Source organism: Solanum pennellii, chromosome 3 (genome assembly GCF_001406875.1).
Source record: "Solanum pennellii chromosome 3, SPENNV200".
In the NCBI taxonomy this organism is placed as follows: domain Eukaryota; kingdom Viridiplantae; phylum Streptophyta; class Magnoliopsida; order Solanales; family Solanaceae; genus Solanum; species Solanum pennellii.
Genome location: NC_028639.1, coordinates 49,553,946 through 49,563,508, shown reverse-complemented (window position 1 = coordinate 49,563,508; position 9,563 = coordinate 49,553,946). Strand labels below are relative to the sequence as shown.

At 32.9% G+C, this 9,563-nt stretch overlaps 1 long non-coding RNA gene across 1 annotated transcript; it reads right to left on the bottom strand.

Moving 5' to 3' along the window:
* Positions 1-371: 371 nt before the first annotated feature.
* On the bottom strand, positions 372-5,113 carry LOC114076577. Its single transcript, XR_003577590.1, has 3 exons — positions 4,829-5,113; positions 3,629-3,703; positions 372-589 (listed from the first exon to the last, which is right to left on the bottom strand). It is a non-coding gene; the product is annotated as an uncharacterized LOC114076577 (long non-coding RNA).
* Between the last annotated feature and the right edge of the window lie 4,450 nt (positions 5,114-9,563).

Genomic DNA, 9,563 nt, shown 5'->3' with positions numbered 1-9,563 from the left:
GGGGGGGGGGGGGAGGGGTTAAAGATAATGAGTGGAAGTTTATAACCTGTACAAATGATATCAATATTCAAAATATACATCTGTGGGAGTTATAAACCTCCATAATATGATATCAATGTTTAAAAAAAAAATTGTGGGAGCTTATAAACCCCCGCAATATAATCACAATGCTCCAAAATATATTATTGTTGGGGTCTATAGTACCCCCACAATATATTTTATATTTTTCAATGTGGGGATTTACAACCACTACAATATGATATGAATGTTTTTTTTAAAAAAAAAAAAACTAGTAATGGCAATTTAATTCCGCCACAATATTTTTGTTGCTGAAGTTTTTTATCAGCGATTTAATCATAGAAATAAATAAATTTAAAAGATAATTAGTGGCAATTTATATCCAACAAATATCAGAATGTTTTTTGCAGGAAAAAAATTTCTACTAAAATCAAATTACAGGATTAATAAAATAATAACAGGAATCAAATTTCATAAAAATAACTAGAGCGATAAACATTACAAAATACAAATTCCTGAAGATTAACTTCAATATGAGGCCTTTGATAATGGAACAACGATGGTTTCTCCCCTGCCAAGAAAAATAAATATAAACAAGGTAAGACAACAAGAAAAACAATGAAAAATCTACTCTCCCTACTACGAAGGGAAATACAAACTAATCTATCTTCTTGGTATCAATGATTAGTTCCTTTTTTTGGGGGGAAGGGGGAGGGGGGAATACATATTAAGGATGTTAAGTCCCAATAACCGATAAACCAATAACCGATAAGTCAACATCTTAATAGTTCTATAACGGTTTAGCATCTCTAGAAACCGATAACCAATAAGACAACCCGATAAACTTTAAAACCGAACCGAACAGACCGATACGCAGCCCTAGGCTTAAAACACATATTCAAATTAACAAGATTGATCTTAATATTATCATGGAATCCTTTGTAAACATGACAATGATAAAAAATTACATGAAATTCTTGGGATATCAACATTGCATGCATCTCCAATACAAATGGCCGAATTTGGTTCTGTTATTTGGAATGAAAATATTCAAGACAATGATTGTTGCTAACACTGACCAGTAAATTACCATTAAAATCTTTTACAGTCCCTCCAAATGTGACTTGTATGTTAGAGATTTTTACGCAAAATGCACCTGATGTGAAAGAGGTGAGCTCTAGGTAGATCTTAGTAATGTCCTCAATATGATTCAAGGTCCTAGGTGCATTGGGGGTGTCTTTAATGTCATTCTGAATCCCAGGGAGAAAATGGGTGGCAAGACATATAGAATTAGAGATAGCTTGGATTTTAGCTCTTATATGCACTATGGATGCTTGTGAACTCGTAAACCTAGGATTTACTGGTCCAAAATTCACATGGTGTAATAATAGGAAGCCATGAAAAGGAATCTGAAAGAGGCTGGAAAGAATGTTTGTTAATGATGATTGGGCTCGAATTTTCCACAGCAATCAAGTTAATCACCTCGGAGGAACAGGTTTCAATCACATGCCTCTTCTTATAAAATGCCACAATGACATACAAGTAAATATCAAAATATTTCAGGTTTGGGCTGATCAATCTAATTTTTATATAGCTAGTTGAACAGTCATGGAACACTAATGTCATTGGTAACCCTATGTGGAGGCTTCAATCTAAACTCAAAATGCTTAGCAAAAATCTTAGTACTTGGTCTAGAGGAGTTGTTGGAAATGCATTTGATCAGGCTAAGGTTTGGGAAGAGAAGCTCCACTACTTAGAAGAACAAGACCTCTTACATAATAGTGAGATTTGTTGGGAAGAGCTTCATAAAGGAAAAACCGAGTACATTAGATGGATCACTACTAAAAAAAAAGTGAATACCGACCTACAAACACAGATTTCCGGAGGTCACTTTTATAACTAATTTTGATCGGTCTAACTAATTTTGACTTAATTCCATCATTTAAATCCACCAAAAATCCACCAACTAAACCACATTATTTATTTGAATTTATTTAAATAACTTAACATCTTTTTAAGTCTAACTAATTTTGACTTAATTACAACAACTAAACTGACCAACTAAACCACATTATTTATTTAAACAACTTTTTAACTTTAACTAGTTTATTTTTGACTTAATCCCACCAACTAACACATTATTTATTTGAACTTCTTTAAACAACTTAACAACTTTTTATGTCTAACTAGTTTTGACTTAATTTAAACAACTAAATCCACCAGCTACACCACATTATTCATTTGGACTTATTTAAACAAACTAACAACTTTTTAACTTTAACTAGTTTAATTTTGACTTAATTCCACCAACTAAATCTACAAACTAAACCACATTGTTTATTTGACCTTACTAAAACAACTTTAAAACTTTTTAAATCTAACTAGTTTTGACTTAAATCCACCAACTAAACCACATTATTTATTTCTAGTAATTTAAACAACTTACAACTTTTTAGCTTTACCTAGTAATTTTGAATTAATTCAAACAACTAAACCACATTATTTGTTTGAACTAATTTAAACAACTTCTTAAGTCTAACTAGTTTTGACTTAATTCCAACAACTAAATTCACCTACTAAACCACATATTAATTATTTTAACTTATTTAAACAACTTAATTTTTTAACTGTAACTATTTTAAATTTGACTTAATCCCAACAACAAAATCTACCAACTAAAAAAGTCAAAACTAAATTTAAAGCTAATTGTCAACACTAGATGGATACAAATTGATCTTGGAAAAAAATCAATTTTGTCATCAATAGGATTAAACTAGTATTGGTACTTATGCTTAACAAACACATTATTCCTAAATTAAAGGTTAATATCAGCGCTAGATGAGCACAAATTGATCGTGCAACAAAATCAATTTTGTCATCAATATAATCAGCAAGTGTTGGCACTTATGCTTAATAAATATATTATTTCTAAATTTAAAGCTAAGTGTCAACACTAGATGGACACAAATCGATCTTACAAGAAAATCAATTTTGTCATCAATAGGGTCAACTAGAGTTGGTACTTATGCTTAACAAACACATTATATCAATTCTAGCAATTTTCAAATAGATCAGGATCTCTGGATGGCTGAAATGTAGTCGGTGAATCTATATGTATATCGATATGTATAGTGGGATCGTATTAAACCTAAATTAAAGCTTAATATCAACACTAGATGGACACAAATTGATCTTGCAAGAAAATCAATTTTGTCATCGATAGGATCAACTATTGTTGGTACTTATGCTTAAGAAACACACTATTCCTAAATTAAAGCCTAGTATGAACACTAGATGAACACAAATTGGTCTTGCAAGAAAATTAATTTTGTCATCAATAGGATCAACTAGTTTTTGTACTTCTGTTTAACAAATATATTATTTATAAATTAAAGCCAAGTGTCAACACTAGATGGAAATAAATTGATCTTGCATGAAAATCAATTTTGTCATCAATAAGATCAACTAATGTTGGTACTTATGCGAAACAAAGAATCGATGGACACAAACAAATTATCATACAATTAAAGTTAAGTATCAATACTAGATAGACACAAACACATTATAGAAAATAATTGTACTTGAACTTAGAAATTTAGAAGCACCAAACCTTATCTCCTACTTTGATGAAAGAAGCAGTATAGTCTTGTATCAACTTTTTAAGATGTTGAGCTTCCTCAGTTGTCTAGAACGAAAAGAAACAATTTAAAATTTGTTTAGTGGTCATTATAGAGATATTTCGATCATTAATAACAGTTGACAATTAGTAAACACCTAATTCCTTCATCTATTCAAGATTTCTGACTTTTGAAAGCATCACTTGTAAATTAGAATGCAACTCATTTGTGTTAGACGATCTCTTGTTAGAGAAGTAATTGATTTTACCAGATTTTCTTGTTTATGAAATACATAATGTGTATTTTATCTTGTCAAATAGTTTTCATACATAGCACTTGCATCTTTTTCCCTTTGGTGGACTCTTATGGTTTCTCCTTTTCCACATTGTTTGTATATCTTTTATTAGAATCTTTGTTCATTTTGTTATTTTTTTTCTTATAATGAAGTTGTCTTAACCCCACACCCACTCCACAAAATTGTTAGAAACTCAGTCTTGTAAAAGCTTAATCTTGACATATTGGATACACTAAAAAGTAAAAATTACCTCCTCTATAGAAACATCTAGTGTTGGCCTCAATATTTTAGTGCTGGACTCAATATTTGTTAGTTCTAAGACTATATTCAAAGGTAATTTCTAAGTACAAGCACCCCAATACTTACACTAACAATCATTTCCAAACATCTGTTCTTGCTGGTGAGCTATCTCTCATGTCATTTATCTCTGATGGCCAACTGGTTAAAAGTCACATGAAATAAAATAGATCTATCAAAGATATTTTTCAAGTAATCTCTTCCTTTTAGTGATTGTGAGGATTAATTAGACCCCACTTGATCCTGTATATCACCACCCCTACTATTTCTATATTCCAATAATAATTAAAAGAAATAGGAATAAAATTTTCACAATTAGGAGGAATTTGAACCAAAATATAATATAAAAATAATCCTAAACCTCCCCTTTTATTTTATCCTCATTTTCTCCTAAATGATACTCTCTCTCCATTTCACAAAATTACAATGAAAAAAGATGAAGAAGAAAAGATACAATTACAGCAGTGTTTAAAGGAGTATCATTAGATCTGGAACCATATCATTTTATGTTGTTTCTACAAAGAAATCAAAGCTTTATTTTATACACGGGCAAGGATTTTTCAGTAAACGAATAAAAACACCATGAAACAGATAAACTTACCTTATAAATCGACTTCTGCGCTGAGAGTTATGCAACGGTGAGCTTGTGCGACTGAGAGCTGTGACAACCCTTGGTCTCTGCTGCTGCCGAACTCTATGTGCTGCTGCTGCATCCCTCTGCTGCTGCGACCTGCTGTTGAGGCTGCGCCGGTAGTGGATGATCATGCCAGAGAACTTATTGAGAAGATAGTTTAACACCACAACTAACTCAGCTCGACTTATTTACAATTATCTGTATAAATAAGTACACACAATCTTTCCAAAATTAAGTCCTAAGAATAAAAAGTTAAATCTCTAAGAGAAAGTCTTTATCCAATCAAACTTCAACCTTTTTCTAGTTAATCAAGCATATCCATCCAATGACAGAAATTATATCAACATAGAAAAGTCAAATCAAAAAATCAATTAACTAAAATCTCCGTAGAAAAAAACAAAGATAATTTCAACTTCGATTGAATTAGTCTAATCAAAGCCTCATTGAATGATAAATGATGACAAAATTTATTCCAAATCAAATTAAAGAAAATCTCACATAAGCACCAAACATACTTCAAAAAGAACTGGTAGTACTAATGGTAATCAAAAAACTCATTCAGACATTGCATTTGTTGCTAGGTCAGTGCAACATTTGCATCTACTATATCATCAACTATATGATCTGTAGCTAGTTGTACACAGTCATCACTATCAGCAAAAAATTGTTCAAGTTTTTGCTCTTGGTATGGTTCATTCTCATATACTTCTTCTTCTATTACTTCTCCCATATCGTACATATCTCTTGGCTTTAGATGCACAACAATACTCCAGTCATCATTGACGATATCATCCATGTAGAACACCAGTTGTGTGTGAGATGCTTCGATGTAAGGCTCATGTTCTTTACGTTCACCCATGTGAATCGTTTTATCAAAATTAACACAATTAAAGTTCCAACGATCCTTTTGATATCCTCTATCTCAAGTAGTATCAGCCCATTTACATTTGAAAAGAACAACCTTGAATTGTCCATTATAATTGATCTCAATTATATCTTCTAACTACCCATAATATGGTACCTCCGCTTGCCTTAAATTTCCATAAGAGCTACTTGCAACACATGATGTTTTAGAGGTTAAGAAAACTCCACTATTCTGTGTTTTCAGACCTTCTTCTCGAGCCAAAGTTCGAAATTTAGACCCATTGATTATTATATGATTTATATCTTCTTGCATTTACAGATAGACCTCGTGCTAAAAACTTTAGATCAGTAGACATTGTGTCTATTGAGTCTGGATTCATAATCTAAATTCAAAAAAAATGACTTCATCAAATTTTCTCATTCAAAACAAATAGAAATAGTAGCAAATGTTTGTTTACTTACCTTTTTTTGGAACAAATCTATAAATTCTTTATTAACTTTCCTCTCTATCTCTGTAGGTGAAGGTCTTCTTCCTCGTGAACTCCTCCTTATGTGTTTTCTAAATAAATTCTCTATATGAAATAAGAAAATTAAGGTTAAATAGAATGATAATCCTGATGCAAACATTACAATGACAAAAAAAGCATAAAGTTTGTTAAAGTTACTCACTCCACAAATGGTGTGACTATCGGACAATTCAAAAGCACATATCAATGAGCTTGTAGTTTCTGCATAGGAGCTAAATGGTAATTTTCTGCAGCTGATGCAGGTTTACCTAACTTAGGGAAGATAGTCGACATTCCAGAAGGTTGAATGTAGTTTGGATCATCACGGACACACCTAGATCTATTGAACCTTGTTTCAATATCCTCCACATGGTAAGAACAAAAGGTAAGTGTGTCTTCAGCTATGTGACCATTAGTTATACAACCTTCTGATTGTGATTTATTTCATACAAATGGCTTAAAAGGACCTAATTCCCCAGAAAAAGAAGATACAATAAGAGTACAAACTATATATTTCAAGTGATCATAACATAAATATCTCTAATTTAGAAATGTTACTGTTTCCAAAAAACAAACACATTTATATTAGAAAGGTTAATATTTTACCTCTCCACATGATACATGTTTCGGTAATGCACTGGACCTCCGAGTTTTGCTTCCTCTACTAAATGAACCATTACTTTAAAAAATGATGGAGGAAATAGTATATCTTAGTGACACAGTGTGATTATAATGCGCTGTTAAAGAACATCTAGCTCTGAAATATTTAAGGTTTTGCTAGAGATGGCTCTGAAAAATGAGCAGAATTCCACCAGAACGGTAACTACATGGTCATGCAATACATTACGAATTGCCAGTGATAGAAATTGCTCTGAAATAATATGACTAGCATGACTTTTCAACCCAAAAATCTTTTTTTGTACCAAATCTACACATTCAGAGATGTTACTTGAATAGCCATCTGGTACTTTAATATTATTTGAAGTTGTAAGAAACAACTTTTTGGTGTCCACCTTCTTTTTGCTATCAATCATTAGTGAAAACACAGCAAGGTTATATGATCCATTATCCTTCAGCCAAAGATCACGCCTTATGCCCATTTTTGTTAGATCCTTTTGGGAATTTTCATTATCTTTTGATTTTGATTTATCATGGAGCAACGTATAAATGATATTGTCACATATATTCTTTTCATTATGCATAAAATCTAGATTATGACGCAACAAGTTAGACCGCCAATAAGAAAGTTAAAAAAATATACTTCTCTTGTTCCATTGTTTAGTTGCTCGTCTAGATCTTTTCCTTGTACCATCCAACTTTGCTCCTTTACCTTCCGCAATTTGTCTCAAAATGTCAGATCCTGATAGTTTTACTGGTGGATTCTGCTGCTCTGTGCGTCCATTGAAGAGAACTCGGTTGAATCTGAACCTGTGATTTCTTCTCAGGAAATGTCGATGACCCATAAAACACCACTTTTTACTATGAGTAAGATGACAAGGTTCTGTGTCAAAGTTACAAGTTGGGCAAGCAAAACCTGTATGTGTATTCCAGCTAAAGAGGATACCTAATCCAGGAAAGTCACTAATTTTCCACATAAGAGCTGCATGCATTCTAAAAGTTTCATTCAATGATGAGTCAAACGTGTCAACACCATCATTCTATAACTCACACAATTCCTTCACAAGAGGCTGTAAGTACACATCTATATTATTTCCAGGCATCTTCTTGCCTGGAATGATCATTGATAAGATGAAAGAGGTGTGCTTTATACATATCCAAGGAGAAAGATTGTACGGAATCAAGAAGACTGGACAAACACTGTAGGTAGTACTCATTGTTCCAAAAGGATTAAAACCATCGCTAACGAGGCCTAACCGCACGTTTCGAGGATCAGAAGCAAATCCAGAGTGAGTTCAATTAAATGTCTTCCATGCCTCACCATCCCTAGGATGCCTCATCAGCCCACCTGAGTTACTATCCAAAGCATGCCATCTCATATGCTCAGCAGTCTTGCGACACATAAATAACCTTTTCAGCCTTAGTTTCAATGGAAAGTAATGCAAAATCTTTGAAGCTTGCTTGTTTTCTTGTTAGGTCCATTTAGATGTACCACAATGCTTACATGCTTCCAATTCAGAATCACCTTCCCAAATTAACATACAATTATTTGGACATGCTGGTATATTGGTGTAGTCAAGGCCAAGTTTGCTAATTGTTTTTTTGGCCGCATAAAAAGGAGGTAACTTTGCATCTTCAAATGTATCTCTCAATAAATCTAGTATCATGGTCATTGCCTGTCACTCAATCAATAATAGACCTTTATATGATACAATTTTATTAAAAATTCTAGCTTTGTATACTTGTTCCCTTCATACAGTGTTTCACTTGCATCTTTGAGAAAGTCGTGAAAGTCAAAAGATTCTCCCTATAAATTTGGTAAGTACATTTTAAGATTCTCTACAAACCCTAACTAGGATTTATGTATAAGAAGAATTATCTTACATTATACTAAAAACCGAAAGGAAAAATCAAACAAAATTCAGAAAAACCAAAAGGAAAGATCAAAATCAAAATTTAGCAAGTAAAGTCTTTTCTCCCATTTTTTCTCATTTAATACGCTTTTTACTGTGCGTGTGTGCTTGCGTGTGTGTGTGGGTGTGTGGGTGTGTGAGTGTGTGTGTGGGGGGTGTGGGTTTGTGTGTGTGTGCGCGTGTGCGTGCGTGTGTGTGTGTGTGCGTGCGTGTGTGTGCGCGTGTGTGCATGTGTGTGCGCGCGTGTGGGTGGGTGGGTGTGGGGGTGTGCGCGTTTGCGTGTGTGCGCGCGCGTGTGTGTTTGAGTGTGTGTGTGTCTACCATTTAATTGTTCCTTTTTATTTCGACTGTTTTTGATATTTTGTTTCTGGTGAAGTTTTGTTTTCTGCTCAGTTATTGGATTTTTACCTGATATACGATTTGATGAGTGATAAATATTGATTTTGTTGTTACCTGATATCGGATACATATATGTTCAATCAATCAATTATGCCTCAATCTGAGCCTAGTTTAATTTACTCATCAGCTATTGTATTGTACTGAATTGTTAGATACAATATTTGTTTTACTTCTTTCATGTTTTTTTTGCGAGTATGAATGTTTTGTTTCTCTTCTTTCGTATTTGTGCTTTGATTGATCTCGATATGGAAAGAAAGACTTTAACTTAAGTTGATTCTGGAATCATGCCAGTTTCCAAGAATGAAGAGGTCTCGATCTAATTTCTTTGAAAATCAATCTAACTGTGTAATACTTTTTTAGTTTTTTATTATTACTCTATTTCATCATGTATTTGCAGCCTGG